This window comes from Castanea sativa, chromosome 3 (assembly GCF_040712315.1).
Source record: "Castanea sativa cultivar Marrone di Chiusa Pesio chromosome 3, ASM4071231v1".
NCBI classification, from domain to species: Eukaryota; Viridiplantae; Streptophyta; class Magnoliopsida; order Fagales; family Fagaceae; genus Castanea; species Castanea sativa.
In genome coordinates this window covers 20,023,332-20,046,431 of record NC_134015.1, presented here as the reverse complement: position 1 = coordinate 20,046,431, position 23,100 = coordinate 20,023,332, and the positions used below count along the sequence as shown (strand labels likewise).

Below are 23,100 nucleotides of genomic sequence, written 5' to 3'. Positions count from 1 at the left end.
TGATCCTCAGACAGCCAGAACCGAGGCGCCTTTCGACAAATCTTATCTGCTTCAGACTTGTCCTCGGGAAGAATATCGCTTTTTAGAAAAGAGACCACAGGGTCAATTCAGTTAGGTCCAGGCCTTATTAGATGGATACGGACGACACTTGCAGTGGTCAGAGTTGGTTTTAGCAAGTCTTCGACGAGGATAATCCTAGGCAAACATTGAGCTGAGGATGTTGCCAAAATGGCCAACGAGTCCACATGTGTTTCCACTCCTAGAAACGTGAGAAAGGATGAAAGAATCGAACTCGGATTGTAAATACTTGACCTGAGTTAGGTACCCATGCATTCTTGGGTCCCTAGCCTCCATGGTCCCTATCACCTGACCCACAACTAATTGAGAATCCGAGAACATATGAACTTCCTCTCCCCTCATTCTTCGCACCATATTCATACCAACCAAGACTGCTTCGTAATCGACCTCGTTATTAGTGGCCGAGAACGCTAATCTCAATGATTTTTCAAAGACAATTCCTTTAGGGGATACCAGAATAAGTCCAACACCAGACCCCCTCTGGTTGGCTGCCCCATCAACGGACACTTTCCAAATCGGAGGTCATTTGCCCGTGATCATGCCAACCGATTTTTCATCTATGTGTGATTCCTTTACAGTTTCTTCTAACGATGGTTTGGCAAATTCTGCCACCAAATCCACGAGAACCTAGCCCTTCACCGAGGTACGTGGCATGTATTTGATATCAAAAACTCCCAGAATAGTTCCCCACTTAGCTACCCTTCCTGAGTAGTCAGCACTCCGTAACACTGACTTGAGAAGCAGTTGAGTCAAAACCACAACGGTGTGGGACTGGAAATAGTGAGGAAGTTTTCGTGTGGCATGGACTACCGCCAGAATTGCCTTCTCCAAAGGTAAGTAACACATCTCAGCTTCATTCAAAGATTTGCTGACATAATAAACCGGTCTTTGTACCCTACCGTCATCCCTTATCAGAACCAGGCTGACTGCATGGATAGCTACAGCCAAGTATGCAAACAGGATTTCATCGACCTCCGGCCGAGACATAATGGGTGGCCGAGAAATATATTCCTTAAGTTGCTGGAAAGCTAAAGCACACTCCTCAGACCATTGGAATCCTTTCCATTTATTTAGTAGTTGGAAAAAAGGTCTACACCTGTCAGCTGACCAAGAGATAAATCTGCTAAGACCAGCAGTCATCCCGGTCAATTTTTGAACTTCCTTTGGATTTCGAGGTGGTTGCAAGCCTTGAATGGCTCTGACCTGTGCCAGATTTACCTCTATTCCTCTATAAGTCACCATGTAGCCTAGGAACTTTTCAGAACCCACCCCAAAAGAACACTTTGAGGCTTTAAGGCGCGGCTTGTACTTCCTAAGTATTTGAAAGGTATCGTCTAGATCTTTCACATGCATAGGTGCTGCCTTACTCTTCATTACCATATCATCCACATATACCTCAATGGTCTTTCTAAGTTGTGATTCAAACATTCTGGTCATCATCTTTTGGTAAGTAGCCCTGGCATTTTTCAACCCGAATGGCATTACTTTATAGTGATAGTTCCCTATAGGAGTAATGAAAGCAGTCTTCTTCTGATCACCCAACGCCAATGGTATTTGGTGATAATCTTGGAAAGCATCTAAAAAACTCATCTGAGGATGCCCAACCGTAGCATCCACAAGTTGATCGATGCATGACATCGAGAACGAGTCCTTTGGGTAGGCTTTGTTCAAGTCTATAAAGTCTACACATACTCTCCACTTTTCGCTCTTCTTTTTCACTACAACTGTGTGCGCCAACCACTCCGGTAGAAAACTTCTTTAATAGCCCCAGCCCTTTTGAGCTTGAGCACCTCTTCCTTGACAGTCTCGGAATGCTCTTTTGAAGAATGCCAAGGTGGTTGCCTCTTGGGAATAACGGCAGGATTGACATTCAAATGGTGGCAAATGAAGTTTGGGTCAACCCACGGAGCCTCATAGGGGTCCCAAGCAAAGACATTGATATTGTTTTTCAAAAACTTCACCAATTCCATCTTCTCTTGGTGTGGTAACCTCATTCCAACTTGGAAGAACCTTTCGGGATCATCAGTTATGAGAAATCTCTCCAAATCTTCACACATGGAATCCTCTGCTGTCACCGCACTGGGCGCATCCAGAGTTGTTAATTGCTATAATTCTTCCACAACCGAGGCCAAGGACTCTAATTTGGCTTGATGCAGAACTGCAGCCGATATGCATTGCCTTGCCACTGATTGGCTGCCAAGAATTTCTTTAATGAATTCCCCCGAAGGAAATTTTACTTTAACATGTAAAGTTGAGAAGACAGCACTCAAAGCATGCAGCCAAGGCCTGGCAAGGATGGCCGTATATGGAGAATATGCATCAACCACAATAAAATCCACATCAACCGTTTTCGAGCCAGACTGTATGGGCAATCGAATCTGTTCCTTTGGTACAACAGCCTTCCCTCCAAAACTTATCAATGATGAGTCATAGGGAATGAGATCCTCTATTTTTAACTTAAGCCCCTTGAATAAATCAGGGTACATAATATCTGCACCACTGCCTTGATCAATCATCACCCTTTTAACGTCGTAATTCCCTATCCTCAACGTGACCACCAGGGCGTCATCATGGGGTTGAATAGTCTTAACCTTATCTTCATCAGAGAATCCTAAAATGGGCACATTTCCTCTGATCCTCTTCGGCTTCGAGCCTGACTCCTCGACCTGGGAGTGCGACACCGCCATCACCCTGGTAGGACAGGAATCGGTTCTGCCAGGTGCAGCAAAGATGACATTAATCGTTCCCAAGGGTGGCCGAGATGAGTTGTTTTTTTGATTATTTAAACCTGGCTAACTGCCTTGCCTGTTTGGTTGATACAGGTGCTGCTTCAATTTTCCTTCGCTAACAAGCTGCTCTAAATGGTTCCAGAGGGTCCAACAATTCTCGGTGGTATGACCCACATCCTGATGATACTGACAAAAGAGATTCTAATTTCGCTTCGTGGGGTCCCCGGCCATCTTACTAGGCCACTTGAAGTAAGGTTCCTTACGGACTTTCTTCAGCAGTTGGTGCACTGGTTCTCGGAATACAGTATTAACTACTTGAGGAGCAACTGAGCCTGATTGCCCAGAGTAATCTGTCCTCGGCTTCTTGTTATGGTACCTGTTCGACCTGAAATCCCTCCGCTCTTGCGAGATAACCTTCGTCTTACCCTTACCTTGTTGTTGATCTTCCTCAACCTTTTTGTACTCGTCAATACGGTCCATGAGGCGACGTACACTCTGTACGGGCTTCTTGGTCAAGGATTTCCTTAAATCATGATCAGTGGGAAGGCCCACTTTGAAAGTATTAATCGCTACCTCGTCAAAATCTCCATCGATCTCGTTAAACATCTCCCAATACCTATCGAAGTATGCTTTCAATGTCTCACCCTCCTTCATGGCCATAGATAACAGCGAGTCCAACGGTCGAGGGACTCTGCTGCAAGTGATGAACTGAGACGTGAATGCCCTGGTAAGTTCTATGAAAGAATCGACAAACCCCGACTTTAGCCCGTTAAACCATCTCATGGCAACAGGTCCCAAGCTAGAAGGAAAGACTTTGTACATCAAGGTTTCATTCTAAGAATGCACCGCCATCCTCTGATTAAAGTGACTCACATGCTCCACCGGGTCTGTCCTGCTATTATAAACGGTGAAGGTGGGCTGAGTGAACCGTCTAGGGAGCCTTCCTTTCTCGATCCTGCGTGAGAAGGGCGATTTAAAGAGTTGGTGTAACGCTTAGCTCATAGCATCGTTCCCCAAGCCCCTGGAGGGGAGCTTCCTATGCTTACGACTTACTAGGTTGTCCCCTTCGTAAGAGAAGGTCTTGCTAGGGGGAGTCCTGGACCTTGAACTGTAACTGCTTCCTCGAGACCCCCTTGAGGAAGGATTGGATGGGGGTGAAGCCCGTTTTTGTCTGACACGGCGCAGCTTTTTCTTGAGGTGGTCAATCTCCCTCTGCATGGCCTTGGCATCATCATCATGGGTGGCACTGCTTCCACCACGCGTATGACTCGTGCCAGGATATATGGTATGCATACTTCCCTCTCGATCCCTCCGACGCTCAAGACGCTCAAAAAGATCTTCAGGCTGGGATCCCTGAGATTCTGCATGATGTGAACCTAAGCCTGCCATGATGTTCCAATTCCTTCCATGCTAGATTCCCACAGACGGCGCCAATTGTAGGTGCACAAATTGTACCCGGACCCAAAAACAAGTAATGGGCTCAGGCCCAATGAGTCTTTTACAATGAAATTTGTAGAGTATGAGTTTGAAACTTAGGTCTGGGATGTTGGAAGTTGATTAACAGGCTAGATTGCCACAATCTATGCAAATGATAAATATATATGACAAAGTAACCTCCTCGGACGTAAGCCGAGGACAACTTATATAATATTTCTCTTTCTGAGCCAAAGAAAACCAGTCTCCCCCACTTCTTTCCTCTATCGTCTCTTATATACTTCTTCTTCCCTGTTTCATCCATGTGTCACATAAATCTTCCTCCCAGATACTTGTCCCATCCACCACCTTCTTGAAGTCCTAAAATAATAGCAGGAATGCTAAATTCTACTATTCAGAGTTCATTTCTCCATTAATGCAGTCAAGGAGATAGATGCAGGGTCTTTAATGTGGTGGTAGCAGCTTTTTTCTCAGATATTTCTCACACGTTCCTGCTTCTAAAGGGTACTTGGATCACAGTTTTACCCACCAGTTCTTCCAGAATTCTGCCTCCAACCCGTTTAGCAAGTCCCACGGCCATTGCTGGGCTTGTTCGAGGAAATACTCCATCTCGGACATACTCATCCTTGGACAACTCCTCATACCACTATAGTGTGGACTGACCTGTGGGCCTATGAACTCTGACCAAACAGACTTGTATTAACCAATCAGGCTCAAAGCCCAAACGTTTGTTCGAACATTGTTATCCCCCACAGCAACTTTGAGGAAAAGAAATACAAAAATTTGGGGTGTTGTGTGGTGTATAAGTTTAGAAATGATTGATAATAGGCTTTTAATTTGAATAGAATTTAGATTTGTTAAAATTTAAATGATAAATTTTACTTAAATTAAATTATTGTTAAATCTTATCTGTCAATTTGAGAAAATATATCCTAACATAATAAAAATAAATTTAATAATTTATGAGAGTAGTCACTTAGCAATTGGCACAATCATAACTTTCAAACCCAAATTTTATTATATAGTATAGTATATGATGTGTACAATAGTGCACATTTATGGAAATGTGTACAGTATTGTCCACTTTTTTTTAGTCTAAAATATAAATCTTACATGAATATTGCAATGTCCACCAATAATTATCCATTTTTTAAGCCTTTACTTTCCAAAATTTTCATTTGACCATTTATATTGACTTTGCTCTCATATTTGTGGGACAGTTCATTTCTATTATTATTCTGGTCATTCATAATATATTTTTCTACTTATAACAATTAAAATTTCTTTATTTTACCGAATTTTAGAGCTACTACTTCATAAAATGTCAAATATAAAGTACATTTAAAAATTAGATTACTAATAAAATTAAGCATATAAAAACTCTAATTGAAAATTTTAAAAAGTAAATGGTCAAAATGAAAACATCCCTAAAATTTTTAGGCCAAAAGTGCAATTTTGTTTTGGTAAAATTAGGCAGATAATGGGGAAAGAGAGATTGAGATTAATTGGAATCATAGATGGGCCATCACAAATGATGTCATTAACTGTACAATTCCAATTGATTTTTTTTTTTTAACCATTTGAAATTTAAATGGTTTGGTTTGTAAATTTTAAAAAAAAAATTGTAAATGTTAGTTATAGCTTCTTAGGTGCTATATGTTAAGTTCTCCAATCAAATTCAAATACATGATTGTATTAACTAATGATGTACAAACAATTTTATCTTTACAGAGGAGGGGATATTACATTTACAATTTTGCTATAAATACAACTTCAACTATAATTGTTTCACAACTTGTTGGGATTGCAAGTTACAAGAGATGAATAATCACTTTAATTATTTTTCACATGAACTCACTATTGACATTATTTGTATTTTTCACCACTTACAACATGTCACTTTAATAAGTGAAAAGGATAAAATTTTTTATACAAGTTCTATCTCAAGCCTTGTTTTTAATACAATTATGTGTTTAAATTTAATAGGAGAATTTATCGTAACTTGTATAGTTTGTGGAAATGGTGAACTTAAAAAATTAATTTACTTAATGAAGAAAATTATATGGTCTCGTTAAAAAAAAAAAAAATATAGGAACATTATATGGCTATGGAAGAAAAATATCAAAAGAACTATTCTTCAATCATGTCAATAAATATGGCATCATACTTTTAAGACAAGTGAAAAATAATTTTTGTTTACTAACCGGTAATGGAAGTAAGGTACTACTATGATTACTCTCAAATAGAGTAGTCGCTCTCTCTCACCTTTATTATCCTCATTAATTGGGAAATTCTTCTAAAGAGATTTATAATCAAACTAGCATTATGCTCGTGCGATGCACGGCTTAATCAAAATTCATATGTAAATACCATCATGCATCTTTGGTGCGGTAGTCACTTCACAAGTATAAGTGCTTATGAGGTGTGAGGTGTGGGGGGCAAGAGTCGGAGTTTAAGTCTTTAGGAGGGAGCTTTACACACATATACACTTAAATAAGGCTAGAGTAAAAATTCTATCTTGTATAAAAAAAATCATATGTAAATAGTTTTTTTTATTAATTTACTTGAAATTAAATCATAGAATAGATAACAAAAATAAATGAATATTTTACTTTTAAGTTATATAATGAATGCAAATTGAGTGAAACTAAGGTATTATAAAATGCATATATATATATATATATTGAGTTTTAAGACTCAATTTATAACCAACATATATTTAAATAGAAAAACCTTGAATTTAATAATTAAACACTATCCAAAACAATAATTGAAATCTTATTTAAGTGGAAACCTCAATTCAATATTTAAGAACAAACTAAATTACTAATTTTTTTAAAATAATGAAAAATTTCAAATCCACGTAAGTTTAAAGCAAAGCTTACAAATTTTGTTTCATGATATTGGTAAAAAATAATGTACGAAAAGAAAATAATAATTCATCTTATGCATTCTAAAAACAAACACATTACTTTATATATATATATATATATATATATATATATATATATATATATATATATATATATATATATATATATATATATATATATAACGGTAAATATGTTTATATCATGAATAAGATTTTTTTTCTTATATATAATTATGAAATTGTTTTTTGGTAAAAATGCAAAACTGAGCCTCTAACTTTCACTATTTTTTATTTTAGTCCTCTAACTTTCAGTTTTGTCAATTCAGTCCTCTAACTTTCAATTTTTGTCAATTCAAGGTTCCATTATAAGTCAGTTAGTGCTGGCGTTAGATATGCTTGAAATGACGCCGTTTTTCTCTCTTTTTTTTTTTTTTAAATTCAGAATTAAAATAAAATAAGAAGAATCTGAAGAAAAAAAAATTAAGGCGTCATTCCCCTTCCCTTGAATCACACTCCTTGTGTGAACAATCCTGATGTCATTCTCATTCTCATTTTTAGGCTCATTCTCATTACGATTCGATGTTGATTCCAAAAGAACTTCATTCTGCTTCTTATCCTCTTCTTCCGAAGAAGTAGAAGACGAAGAAGAAGAGCTTGTCGTTTTAGCGTATCCTCCCAAACGCGTAGTGTTAGGAGCTATGACTTCGTCTTCAAGTGGAGCAAAGGACTTCAAAAGCTCCCAAGTTGAGGTGTAATAACTGCCACCGATCGCCCTGCCACAAGTGGCGGAGCGAGAATCGGTAGCCGAGCACTTTTGATTCCATGACTAGGTCCCATAGTGACAGAACCCACCCTAACCCTAACTTCATCGAGCTTTACTAGTTGAGCCGGTTTGAGCTACGAAGGAGTAGGAGTAGAAGTAGAAGAAGCGAGATTGTTGCGGAGGTGAGTGGCGAGGTCGGAGTTGGAGCGGTGGGCTTTCCAATCGGCGGTTAGGATAGAGAAGTCGTCGATCCCAAAAAGGCCCAAAGAGCGACAAATGAGATCAGATGTGCCGTCTGTGCCTTTGCTTTCTTTGTTTTGATTTAGGAGAAGGGGAATGATGTCCCTTAATGTTTTCTTCTTTCTTTTTTTCAAATTTTTCTTATTTTCTTTTAATTATGAATTTATAAAGAAAGAAAAGAAAAAAGAAAGAGCAAAACGGCGTCATTTCAAGCATATCTAACGGCAACACTAACTGACTTGTAATAGAGCCTTGAATTGACAAAAATTGAAAGTTATCGGATTGAATTGACAAAACTGAAAGTTAAAGGACTAAAATGAAAAAAAATAAAAGTTAGATGGTTAGTTTTGCATATTTGCCTTTTTTTTAACAATAATAAAAATGTTTAATTGTCTTAACCCAACAAAAAAGTTACTAATTTTACTTCTTCAAGGTGGGCTTCAAATATTCAACCATCTTGGTTCTTCAAGTTTACTATTTCTGTTTGTCTCAAAAAATTCTCTTTAATTTTTATTCAGGGAAGAATAATGTTACCAAGTAAAACTTTTAAAATACATAATGATAATCACAGTGAAATACCATATCAAACCCTAAAAAAAAAGATAGCTATCATAAACTTTATTGAAAAAAAAAACATGCAATAAAATCAATGCCTTTTAAAGAATAAGAAAATTAAGAAAAAAAAAATGTTAATTCAAGAACCTAGTTTCAAATTATTGGGGAGACATCCTCTAGCAATATGTGTATATCGTTTTCATTTTTAACAAACCTAGTTGGTTTGCTGCGTTCAAATCCTTTTACCAAAAAATGTATATATTAAAGCTATGCAATTTTTCACATAAAGAAAAAAGAGATTGAAGGATTAAACTTGCTTAATTACCCGAGAAGATCAAACCAGCCATATATAATAAAGACCGAATAAAAAGTAACTTAAATAAAGTATCGAAAAGAAAGAAATATAAATCAACCCATAAACTCAAAGTTATAGAGAAGTTCCTATTAAAGAAAAAAAAGTTATGAAGAAGAAATTGAAAATAACAGTTACGGATAAAAATTTGAGAGAATTAATGAAGTCTAATATCAATGTTAGCAAAAATAGTGAAGGTAAAAACAAAAGATAATAGCAACTAAGTTTTTGTATTTATCTAAACAATTGATAGAGATGTATAGAAGAAACTCGATAAGAATAATTATAATTTTGTGTCTATCTATGAGATGTTTTTAAAATAAAAAAAATAAAATTAAACAACATGAAATTAAACGTACCCGTGCAATATGCTTAACGCGTGCTAACTTAGATGAGGAGGCTTTAAGGCTTTTACCTTTTAAGCTTTCCAACCCCCTCAACAACCTTTTTAATTTCAATTTGTTTCAGGAGAGCCTATGGTTTCTCCAGTGTATTGAAGGTGATGGGACTGACGAATATAAGCATAGACGAAGCTGCCTTCATGGACGAACATGACCAGTATCCGCGTCATCAAAAAGAGTTAATGCCATTCAATGCTGCCAATAAAGCTCCAACCGTTACAAGACCGGTTGGACGAACCGATGGGAACGCATTAAAGTCCATAACTCCACTAGAGACGTTATCAGGGAGTCATTAACACTCCAACGGCCATAATCCCCAAGGGTATATAAAACCCTCACAACACCAATACAAGGTACAAAAAAAGACAGGATCATAACTTGAATCATTTTTATTGACATTTCCATTATCATCTTCTTTGGTACTGACTTTATCATCGGAGGCGTTGTGGCAGGCACCACACCGGTGACCACTTGAGTAAGTTCTTGATCACGAAGGGTCGTCAGAGCACATCCAGGAGCCATGTGGACGAGTCCCAGCAAACTAACGAGGTACTGCTTCATCAGTTTGGCGCCGTCTGTGGGAACGACTTTCTCATACAACCAGAACGTGGTTCCTACCAGCTCCAGATGGAATCTAACCAGGACTCAGCGGCCTTGGCGCAGCAAGTCCGAAATCTCGCAGCCACCGTCGAAGAACTTACCAGACAGAATCAAGAGATGAGACAGAGGTTACAGTAGGAGGAGAACCGGTCAAGAGCTGTCCAGGAGGACGAGGGGGATAGCCATGGAAGAAGTGACCGACGGAGAACGGTAACCCCAGAGGAACAGCATTCTGACATCCTCCAAGAGATGAGGAAGGAGATGAATGAATTAAGAAACGCTATCAAAGAAAAGACCGATCGAAGCCTGGATAAAATGGTCAGAGCAACGGACTCCCCTTTTACCATGGCAGTCCTAGAACGACCAGTACCAGCGAAATTTCGGCTACCTCGGCCGAGCCTTTTGACGGGCTCAAAGATCCCCAAGATCACCTTAACACCTTCAGAGACGACCTTAGGCCTTCAACGGCCCCCTGACGAGATCATGTGTCGTTCATTCCCCACTACGCTGAAGGGAGCTGGATGAGAATGGTTCACGAGATTGCCCACTTCGTCCATCGACAACTTTGAGCAGTTAAGTAGTGCTTTCCTGCGCCATTTCGTCGGAGGGCAATGTCCCAAAAGACCAGCGGATCACCTACTCACTATTAAGCAAGGAGAGAGGGAGACCTTGCGATCGTATGTAAAACGCTTCACTCGGGAGACTCTAGAGGTGGACGATGCAGACGATAAGGTCCAGCTGACGACATTTAAGGCGGGGCTTAAGTCCAGAGAATTCGTCGTCTCGTTAGCAAAGAATCCGCCCCGGACGATGGCAGAGATGTTATTGAAAGCTCAAAAGTACATGAATGTTGAGGATGCACTGGCGGCAATCGTAGACGAGGGGAAGCTAAAGACGGAAGGAAGGAAGGGAGACGAACGCAGGGGACAAAAGAGGGAGCGACCGAGCCGCCGGGGAGGTGACACTGACAGACGAAAAGACGAGAAAGCTCCACGACCGGTAAAATTCACGCCTCTAATTATGCCTGTTGAAAAAATTTTGACACAGATCTAGGATCAACACCACCTAAAGTGGCCGAGGCCCTTGCACTCGTCACCAAGTGTGCGGGACAAAAGCAAATACTGTCGATTCCACAAGGACCACGGCCATTACACAGAAGATTGCCGAGATCTGAAGGGACAGATAGAAGAATTGATACAGAAAGGAAAACTTCAGAAGTACGTAAAGAAGGGGGACTCCAGTAGGTTCAGAGAGGGCGACACGAGCCAACGAGAGCCCCCGTCCAAAAACGAGAGTCGCCAATCTCAACCACAAGAAGTGATCGAGGAGATAAGCACGATAGCAGGAGGACCTTTCGTGGGGGGATCGTACAAGTCCCTCAAGAAAGCATACCAGAGACAAGTAAACAGTGTCCATATGGAACCCCCATTGAAACAAAGACGGACGAACCAAGATATATTCTTCAGCGAAGAGGATGCAAGGGGAGTCAGGCAGCCCCATAACGACCCTCTGGTGATAGCACTCACAATTGAAGGGTTCAATACTAAAAGGATCCTCGTCGAGAACGGTAGCTCTGCAGACATTATGTACCTATCGGCCTTCCAACAGTTGAAACTAGGTCCTGGTAGATTACGCCCGTTTAAGTCCCCCCTCGTCAGCTTTAGCAGTGACAGGGTATACCCCAAGGGCATTGTGACACTAAAAGTCACGATAGAGGTGCCTACCGAAGCAGGAGACCCGTCATACGGACTTCCTGTTGTGGACCCCCTCTTCGTACAATGTGATCATTGGTAGGCCCACGCTCAACCGGTGGAAGGCAACAACGTCCACCTGTTGCCCTAAAGATAAAATTCCCAGGCGAAGACGGAGTCGATGAGGTAAAAGGAGACCAAGTCTTGGCCAGAGAATGCTACCACTGTGCCGTGTTGGCTGGAGGAGAAAACCACACATGGACGATCGAGAGAGAAAAAAAAGACAAAATGGAAGCCACGGAAACGGTGGAACCGTCGAGGGGAAAGCTCAAAGGTGACGAGGATAGGTACAACCATAAGCCCCGAGATGAGGAATGAACTCGTCCGTTTCCTTAAAGGAAATTTGGACGTATTTGCATGGAGTCACGAAGATATGCCGGGCATACCATGCCAGGGTAATCCAGAGTTGAAGACGGATCCGAGAAGAAACCCGTCCGGCGAAACGACGGGTCTTTGCCCCCGAACGAAACCAAGCAATCAAGGAAGAAGTTAACATTGTTGCGGAGGAACTTCATCCGAGAAGTTTACTATCCCGAATGGTTGGCCAACGTCGTGCTGGTGAAGAAAGCAAATGGAAAGTGGAGAATGTGTGTAGACTTCACGGACCTGAACAAGGCCTGCCCGAAAGATAGTTTTCCACTGCCAAGGATAGATCAGTTGGTAGACTCTACGGCTGGACATAAATTACTAACGTTCATGGATGCATTTTCAGGTTACAACCAGATAAAGATGGCTGAGGAAGATCAGGAAAAAACTGCTTTCATCACAAGCCAAGGACTCTACTGCTATAAAGTAATGCCCTTCGGACTAAAAAACGCAGGAGTAACGTACCAAAGACTGGTAAACAAGATGTTCAGCAAGCAAATTGGGAGGAATATGGAAGTATATGTGGACGATATGCTCGTCAAGAGCAAAGAAAAGTTGACTCACCTGGACGACCTGGGAGAGACATTTAACACCCTCCGAAGGTACCAGATGAAGCTCAATCCTAGTAAGTGTGTGTTTGGAGTAGCTTCAGGAAAGTTCTTAGGGTTCATGGTATCCTAGAGAGGAATAGAAGCAAACCCAGAGAAGGTGCAAGCAATACTCAACATGGCATCACCCAAGACCGTCAAGGATGTCCAAAAACTCACAGGAAGGATAGCTGCGCTCAATAGGTTCGTCTCTAAAGCGACGGATAAATGTCTCACATTTTTCAAAACATTGAAGCAAGCCTTCGCCTGGACTGACGAATGTGAGGCAGCTTTTCAAGAGCTGAAGCGTTACCTCGGTAGCCCGCCCATCTTGAGTCCCTCAAAAGCAGGGGAAAGCCTTTCTCTATACCTGGCGACATCAGCCACGGCCGTCAGTGCGGCCTTAATTCGAGAGGAAGATAAGAAACAGCTTCCAGTTTACTATGTCAGCCAAGCCTTCCAAGGAGCAGAGGCCCGGTATCCCAGGATTGAGAAGATTGTTTTTGCCCTAATAGTGGCTTCACGAAAGCTACGACCATACTTCGAAGCACACCCTATCCTTGTAATGACGGATCAACCCATCCGAAAATCCATGAACAAACCTGAAGCAGCTCGGAGAATGGTCCAATAGGCAATCGAACTCAGCCAGTTCGACATCGAATACCATCCCAGAATGGCCATCAAGGCGCAAGCTCTGGCAGATTTCATAGCGGAGTTCACCCTTCCAGCCGATGACGACGACAAAAACGAGGTGGAACGTTGGACGATTCAGACTGACGGATCGTCAACCCAAAAGAGGGGTGGAGTAGGGGTCATTATAAGCACCCCCGATGGAGAAAAACTCCAATATGGAGTCCAATTAAAATTCCCGGCAACCAACAACGAGGCTGAGTACGAAGGCATACTGACGGGATTGAGACTTGGCAAAGCCCTAGGGATTAAGAACTTGCTTATTCAGAGCGACTCAAAGCTGGCAATAGGGCAGATCAGGGAAGAGTATGAGGCGAAGGAAGAGAGGATGCAGAAATACCTCAAGCTGATTAAACATCTAGCACGTGGGTTCGACAAGTTGGACTTCGTCCGGATCCCAAGAAACTAGAATGCAGCGGCAGACGAGGTCGCAAAAATGGCCTCGTCCGAAGAAGAACCATCGAACAATGAGATTCTCATGGAGATTCAGAAGTACCCTAGCATCGAGGAAGTCCCGGTATTCCCTATCCAGAACATAGGTGGCTGGATGGCACCGATCATCTCATATCTTCAAGACGGGCATCTCCCTCATGACTCGATGGAGGCTAGGAAGATTAAAGCAAGGGCGGCCAGATTCACAATTTTGAATGATACCTTATACAAAAGAGGATTCTCCTTGCCTTATTTGAAGTGTATCGACGAGGAAGAAGCTAAGTACGTCCTCCGCGAAATCCACGAGGGGATTTGCGGAGACCACGCCGGTCCCAGGTCCTTGGTAAGCAAAGTTATTAGAACAAGATATTTTTGGCCAACTATGCAGGCAAACGCTACGGAGCTCGTCAAGAGATGCGATAAGTGCCAGAGGTTCGGGAACGTTCAGAGGCTGCCAGCAGAAAAGATGACAACTATTACCTCCCCCTGGCCATTCGCACAATGGGGGATCGATTTCGTCGGCCCATTACCCCTGGGAAAAGGACAGGTACGATTCTTACTCGTCGCTATCGACTACTTCACTAAATGGGTTGAAGCAGAAGCGATAGCGACGATCACAGAGGCGAGAACCCGTAGCTTCGTGTGGAGGAATATAATTTGCAGGTTCGGGATTCCGCAAACGATCATTTCAGATAATGGCCGTCAGTTCGACAGCCAGGGATTTAGAAACTTTTGCTCGGGGCTAGGCATCAAGAATAAGTTCTCGTCACCTGGGCACCCACAGTCTAACGGGCAGACGGAAGTAACTAATCGCACGCTACTCAGGATCATCAAAGCATGACTAGACGAAGCTAAGGGCGCGTGGCCAGAAGAATTTCCCAACGTCTTGTGGGCCTACAGGACAACAGCAAGAACCCCCACGGGAGAGACGCCTTTCAAGCTCACTTATGGCACTGAAGCAGTAATCCCAGTCGAGGTGGGTATGGCTAGCACCAGGCGAGAAGTATTCAGCAAGGAGAACAACGACGACCAGCTTTGAATCAATCTAGACTGCTTAGACGAGGTAAGGGACAAAGCCTCAAACATGACGATGAAGTACCAGCAGAAGATGACCGAATACTACAACAAAAGGGTTAGGCTTAGAAGACTAGAAATTGGCGACCTCGTCTTACGTAAAGTAACGACTGCAACTGGAAAATCCGCCCACGGGAAACTTGGTCCAACTTGGGAAGGACCTTATAAAGTCGTGTACTACTCCCGACAAGGTAGCTATCACTTGGAGACCCTAGACGGACAGAAACTCCCACGACCTTGGAACATAGAACACTTGAATAAATACCACCCACAGATGTAAATCGAGAATGTACCAATTCGTCAAAATTAATGAAATAATGGTTCAAATAATGTGTTCGTACAGGTACCAAGTCCCGGAGACCCAGAAAACAAAATCAAAAAAAAAAAAAAGTGCCTAAGTAATAAGATTCCGCGTCGACGGATGTACATTACTGACGAAGGCAAAATCAAAAGCCTAAGTAATAAGATTCCGCATCGACGGATGTACATTACTGAGGAAGGCAAAATCAAAAAAAAGTGCCTAAGTAATAAGATTCCGCGCCGACGGATGTACATTACTGACGAAGGCAAAATCAAAAGCCTAAGTAATAAGATTCCGCATCGACGGATGTACATTACTGACGAAGGCAAAATCAAAAAAAAGTGCCTAAGTAATAAGATTCCGCGCCAATGGATGTACATTACTGACGAAGGCAAAATCAAAAGCCTAAGTAATAAGATTCTGCATCGACGGATGTACATTACTGACGAAGGCAAAATCAAAAAAAAAAAAAAGTCTAAGTAATAAGATTCCGCGTCGACGGATGTACATTACTGACGAAGGCAAAAGTAAAAAAAATGCGCCTAAGTACAGAGGAAAGCTTAAGCAATGACGTTCCCACCAGATGAGCATACATTGAAGGTGAATGCAAAAAAAAAAAAAATTGACACACAGGTGAACATGTCCAAGTAAATATGATATTATAAAAGCCTAAAACCAAAGGCCATTGTTCAAAAAAAAAAAAAAAAAACCCATAAACACTGGGCTAAAAATACACATGAAAATTTCTAGTTGTCCAGGAAATTAAGCCTGAAAAACATGTCAGGCACCTCAAAAAAAAAAAAAAAAAAAGAAGAAACAAACTTCTTAATAACAGGTTCAAACACCCGGATCGGCATCGTCTTCAGCTGGGGCATCGAGGGCAGGGGCATCAAATACGCTAGCATCAGGAACGTCCCCAGGAGCTTGGGCGGCGGCAGCTTGGGCGGCCTCGTCAGTAGAGATCTCCTTGTCGACCTCCTCCATATCCAGCACCTCCAAATCTACGCCGGAAGGATGCTTGATGCAATACCTCCTCAAGAGCTCAAACCCCTTAAAGTACCAGCGAAGAGCACGGAGTTGTACTCGGTCGCCGGAAGCCCTCGATGGCCCTAGAGGCGACGACCTTAATTTTTTCCTTCGCGGCTGCGAGCTGCTCGTCCTTTTCGAGAATGCCTGGTGTTGCTCAACCTTAAGATCGTCGCCCAGCTTTTCACCTCGTCCTTGTATTGGTGAACGTCCTCCATCGCGGTTATTAGATCCCTCTTCAGCTTCGTGTTCTCCATCTCCAGGACTTTGATCCGAGAAAGCTAAGACTCGACCTTGGCTTCCTGAGCTTGATACTCCGCTGAAAAATGGACGGCTTCCCCCAACACCTAAAAAAGAAAAAAAAAGGGGGCATGCAAAAGAATAAATAAAGGGAGGGGCATATATGTAAGGGCGTCATGAGAAACAAACAGGTTACCTGGACGAGTTTATGGATATGACGACCCATCACTCTGAGTCGAACCTGAAAGCACCTTCAGGTCCTCAGCATTCACGACCCCATGAGCCCGTTCCGTCGCCAACCTCTCGTCATCCCAAATAGTGGACGAGCCGGCGGCCTCCTTTCCTCTATCCGATGTGCGAGGCCTCTTGGAAGCAGGTGTCGGGATTTCTTCTACCGAAGTGGCCGGAGAAGCCGTCCTCGTCGTCTCGGCACTCGAAACCACGGGTGTGGTCGAGGCCGTCGGAGTAACGGAAGCAACTTTGCCTTTCACACGAACCACCTTCTTCCCGAGGTTCGACAAAGGTTCGTCTTTCTTGGACCTCATTTTCTCATACATACCCTTGTTGAATTTCGTCGTCATCTCTGCGAAAGGAAAAGGTTCTATAAGAGAAAGAGCAAATCAAACAAGTATAGCCTCAGAGTCGATACCGACGAATTCAAAAGCTTACTCTTCTTTCCCTCGATATCAAGGCTCCGCAAGACGTAGGGAGACAGATCGGGGTCGAGGTTGTAGAAAGCGAGTGTCCTCGGGTCTACCAAGTCGTCCCAGTTTTCGATGGACTGGGAATACGTGATGGCCGCCTTGACGCGCTCCTTGTATCTACTTTTCAACTTCGGTCTTCGTTTAGCTGCACAAGAACGAAGGGAATTAGCAACAATCACCTCAAAAAAAATATATGTAAAAAAAAAAAAAAAAAAGCGAGAAAGGAGACTGACGCACCTAAGGTCGGGGTTCCCCACCGACGAAGCAACTGGATCTCACCCCGGGTCTAGCTAGAGGGAGTCTCAAAATCGTCCCCAGACACAAACACAAATCTGGACTTCCAGGACACGAAGGACGGTAAGCCCTTGACGATCCCGGTTCTTCTCTCCAAGGTACTAGCTCGTAATACCCTGGACTCTTTGGACTCTTTTAGACGGTATAGATAGACGAGCTCATTTACTTTAATCATATCCGTTAGCGGCCAACCATATTTCCATGATCTGACCACTATTCTCCACGAATCGGGCATAAGTTCGCCGGGGGCAATCCCCAGGATACGCCAGGAGCTCCATCACAAACGGGTGGACAGGAAGCCTAAGTCCACAAGTAAAAGCGGCCTCATAGAGGCACACTTCACCGGGGAAAAACGAGCAAGCCCTATCGTCGTCAGTGGGGCGACGAACACGGACCCGCTCTGGAAACTGAAACCTATCCCTAAACCGACTGACGGCGTCAGAATCAAACCCGCACGGCTCCACGAGGGCATGAAAATCCCTAACCTCTCTAAAAGTTGAAACGGCTATATCTCCCTCCATAGGGTTGTCGCTAGACGACAACCCAGTATCGAGGTCACTAGACCTAACTTCAGACATCAATTGCAACTCCTTCACCAAGCCTTCGAACCAATCGACTGACTCTCGGAGCAATGGAAACAAGTCCCCTAAAACAACACCTAAGCTGCTACCTTCAAAAACAAAACCCCTCAAATTGGGAAAAGCGCCTAAAGACCCCCCTAAGCGAGCAAAAAGAAAAGAAATTGAAGGACAAGCTTCCCTAACCTCTAAATTACTGACCATGAACTCCCAGCCTAAAAAGAAAAATGCTAAAAATCCCACAAGAAAGAGGGGAGAAAAAAAAAAAAAAAAAAAAAAACCAAGAATCAGATACTTGCGAAAAAGGAAAAAAGAAGAAGGGAGAGGAAGAAAAAGCTTACCTCGAAGAAGCGAGAAGCCCAACAGCCAAGCGGACAACCAAACTCAAAAGGGAGCAAAGAGATATACGAAGAGGGTGCTTAGAGGAGAAGAACTGAAGTTTGAAAGAAAATGAAAAGTAAAGTACAAAGAAAGAAGTTTAACCAAATAGAAGTGAAAACTGAAAATCGGCGGGAAACCCAAGGGTCAGTCCCTTTCCAACCACATCACGCCACGTGGCCACAACCCATGTAACGCCGCCATAACGCATTCAATGCGGCACGAAATCCCAAAGGGCAACCAAAAAAAAAAAAAAAAACTGTTCAGCTTCCACGATCGTCACTGACGACCATGAAGCCTGGGGGCATCTGATGGGACTGACGAATATAAGTATAGACGAAGCTGCCTTCACGGACGAACATGACCAGTATCCGCGTCATCAAAAAGAGTTAATGCCATTCAATGTTGCCAATAAAGCTCCAACCGTTACAAGACCGGCTGGACGAACCGATGGGAACGCATTAAAGTCCATAACTCCACCAGAGACGTTATCAGGGAGTCATTAACACTCCAACGGCCATAATCCCCAAGGGTATATAAAACCCTCACAACACCAATACAAGGTACAAAAAAAGACAGCATCATAACTTGAATCATTTTTATTGACATTTCCATTATCATCTTCTTTGGTACTGACTTTATCATCGGAGGCGTTGTGGCAGGCACCACACCGGTGACCACTTGAGTAAGTTCTTGATCACGAAGGGTCGTCAGAGCACATCCAGGAGCCATCTGGACGAGTCCCAGCAAACCAACAAGGTACTGCTTCATCAGAAGGGAAAAAAAAAAAAAAAGCTATGCTTGGAAGAAAAAAAACTTACGTTTAATTTCTTATAAACTTAATCAAGATATTATGAAAATTAAAAGGATTAGACGAAGAATTTGGATTGTAATTAAATCAAAAATTTTATCAACTTAAAAATTATAGGAGAAGAAGATAAGGACAATATATATATATATATATATATATATATATATATATATATATATATATATATATATATATATATATATATATAATCTAACAAAATTTCTGTAATTTGGTGAAGCCACTTGGCACAACCATAGCGTTTAAGCCTAACTTTTATTATATAGTATACGATATACTTTGACCAAGAATGAGAAGGTTATTCCCCATGCAGTTTTTAGTAGATTTTTTGCATAATATTTATTAAAAAAAAAATAGTTTTAGTAACATTTTATGTTATATGGATGTGTGACAAAAAGCAACTAACTTATTTCTAAAACAAATTAAAATTTGAATTATTTACGCAAAATCTTTTCCTAAACACACTAATGTAACTCACCCATTGAACTCAAAAGAGTAAAATATTTTTCTCTATACTAAAATACTTTTTTTGGAAACATTTATGTGTGTGTATATATATAAAAAACGTAACAAATGATCTAGTCCTTTTGTGTTTAGGAATGAATTTATGTAGTGAGTTCTAGTTAACTTAATTGGTAAAATCTCTGATAGTTTAATAAAAGATTTGAGATTAAATCTCGCCTACACCAAAAACCAATTAGTGTCTTGATCTGATGATAAAAAGTTATTATTAAGAGCGGACGCTATAAATTAAAACTTTTTCAAAAAAAGGAAAAAAAAAAAATGGTATGGATTCATGCAGGAAAGAGAAATAGGGTTGCAAACCCTTTGTGTGAGGTAAAGATATTTCATTACTACCTATATTGTGAAGAAAAATCCATGGGTTTTTGGGTTCGGCCCATGAAGTAAATTAATTGGTAACCATGGGGGAGTTCCAACGTATACAAGAAATTGGGGCTAGGGAATATGCCCAAGAAGTTACTTGGGCTCTTGCGTTTTTGCATAAATTTGACCCAATATCCATATTTATATCACAATATTTTAGGTTGTTTGGCATAGCATTTTACGCAACAGTTTTCAGTTTTTAAACAACACTATATGTATTTTTATATATTTTTTCACTTGCACGTATTTTTGAAAAATACAAACGTTACTAAAATAACGTTACCAAATGGGCTTGCATAAGCGCTGTCAAGAGGATGTGCCACTAGAAAAAATAAGACCAATTTAGTAATATTATTCTAGAAACGATATTTAAGTGTTTTGAGAACACACGTGGATGAAAAAGTGTTGTGCAAATATGTTTTGTGTTATTCAAATAACGAAAACTATTGTTTAAATAACCCAACTAAACACCCCCAAAAAATGAAAAGATCTCTTGTCAGAGTCTCTCCAACAAAAAATTTAGGAATTTTGCTTATTCTAAAAATTAATTGCTGTATTGGCCGATATATAACAATCGTTATGGAACAATGCTATAGGTTAAAAATCTATAGTGTTAAAAAAAAAAAAAACAAAAAAAAAAACAAAAACACGACAGCGCTGACTAATTCTAACTGTATCATCTTCTTCGATATATCCAAAACTTCCACAGCCAAGTCTGCGGTGAGAGTTAGATATGTTTGCAAATCTTGGTCTGTACCACTAACATTCAACCTTTCTTTCATCCACCACTAATTAATAATCCATTCCAATGCTCGTCTCTTCATCTCCGGCATTGGGAGCTTATCACCTCAGGTAACCATTTGATCATTTCATTAATTGTTCATAAAGATAAGTCTGTTTGAAGTTCTCTTAACTTTTGTAATGAGATTGCCTTGTCATTGTTTTCTTTGATAGTTAAATAGAAAAAAACTGTATGAGATTGAAAGAAAATAGAAATGAATGTTGATATGCTATGTTCCACAATGTTTATTTTGGGTTGTAATGGGGTTTATTTATACTAAGAGTCCTGATATTCTTATACAGAATCTTACATAAATGAACCCCTTCTTGGAAATTCTAGGGGCCACCCATATTTTGATCCTTAGGAAAGATTTAGAATTTCAGAATTTGCTATTTTTTTTTTCACATATCCAATCCATATTTGTCCATAAAGTTTGGTTTAGCTCAACCCTAGTTCTTTCACTTGATGTCGTTATACTTGTGTTCATAAAACATGCCTGGAGTATACTATCTTTTTTTTTAAGAGAGTTTCAACATATAGCATCTGCTCTAATGATAGCGGGGATTGATCTCCATATTTCTTACTCAACTATTAGAAATTTTAGTAGTTGAGCTAACTAAAACCCACTTGAGTATACTATCTTAATTAGTATTATATGAATGTTTCCGTTTATCATTTGATACAATTTATGTTTCTAACAGTTTTTTCCCTTGTTGTTAAATTTCAGGACAATCAGGAATGAAGATTGAATTTTGCTGTTGTTGTGTCCTCCATATGTCCAATGCTTCCCATTTATATTTAAAAATTTATCTACTGCAGATTGTTTTTAATTGATGTGAATTTGTGTGTTCTCTTTTCTTAGAACTTTTATTTTATTTTATTTTTTTATTATTATCTGGAAGGTGAGGACCAATACAAATTCTGCTAGGTTTTAATTAAATATTTTATTTCTGTAACATTGATGACTGAGTTATGATTTATGAATGTGCGATTTGATGAAGTGCTCAGAGTCTGCTGTAATCATCATCAATGTCTTGACAGATTATTGACTTTCAGATTAAAGTTGGCCATTTATAAACTTGTTCATATGATTCTTAATGAATATAAATCATTTTGTGGATGTTTGAGACAAAGATGGACTGCAGAATTGGCCTAATATATTAGTGGACTCAGGAATTATTGTCTGCCACTTAGTAACCTTTACCTTCACTCTTCTCCGCATCAACTGCTCAACAAAAAGTCAGACTGATGAAAATAAACTCCATCACTCAATTTGTAATTCCCCAGCAAGCCAGTATTTGGCCAATCAACCTCCAATTAGCCACACTATTGACATCAGAGATCCTTCTGGATATTGAATCTCTTGCCGATGTGTTAAATATTTTCTGCTTAATGAGAATATTGATTACATGTTGATGATGCAGAATACAATGATTTTAGCAAATTGTAATCCTTGTGAAGCTTTTGTGATGGTGATGACTGAAAATGAACATGATGAAAACAAGAATCAAAACAATATCCAGAATGAAATAAGGAGAATTACTTTAATATATCTTATTGCAGTTTTTTTTTTTTTTTTGGGATAAGTTAATTAAATGTAGTGGCCTCACTGATAAATACTGATTGCAGACTTATTCATAAATTATTCCTAGTAAAGACATGAAAGCAAACAGTAATTTTATTTTCCAAGGTCTATGACATGCCAATACAGGACTGTAATGTGCATGGGTGTAAGAATAACCGACCAACCGAAATTTTGGGTTTCGGGTGGTTTTCTCTGATTCTGTTTCGGTTTTAAAATACAATAATCAATCCTCTTGTGTATGTTTCATGATTAAAGAAAATATTATTGATTTCTTTGCTCTCAGAGGCGGCAGTGCTTTACTCTCTCTTGGCTATTCTTTATCACTTTTTCAGCCGCCTCACTTCTTTTCTCAGACTCCTAACATGACTTGACTTAGGACTCTTTCTTAAACTTGGCCAACACACTTATTAATTTAGCTTTCACATGGTCTGGACCCACAAAAGAATGAAGATTCAATTTTGCTGTTGTTTTTTCCTTCATATGTCCAATGTTTATGGCCCGCTTTTCTTGAGGTTTGCCATTTTTTATTTTCTTTTATATTAAGAAAATGCTTCCCTATTTATATCTAAAATTTT

General features: G+C 40.5%; 1 long non-coding RNA gene across 1 annotated transcript; it reads left to right on the top strand.

Annotated features, from left to right (window-relative positions):
• Positions 1-20,819: 20,819 nt before the first annotated feature.
• On the top strand, positions 20,820-21,940 carry LOC142627001 (uncharacterized). The gene is made up of 2 exons (XR_012842730.1): positions 20,820-21,011; positions 21,668-21,940. It is a non-coding gene; the product is annotated as an uncharacterized LOC142627001 (long non-coding RNA).
• Positions 21,941-23,100: the final 1,160 nt, after the last annotated feature.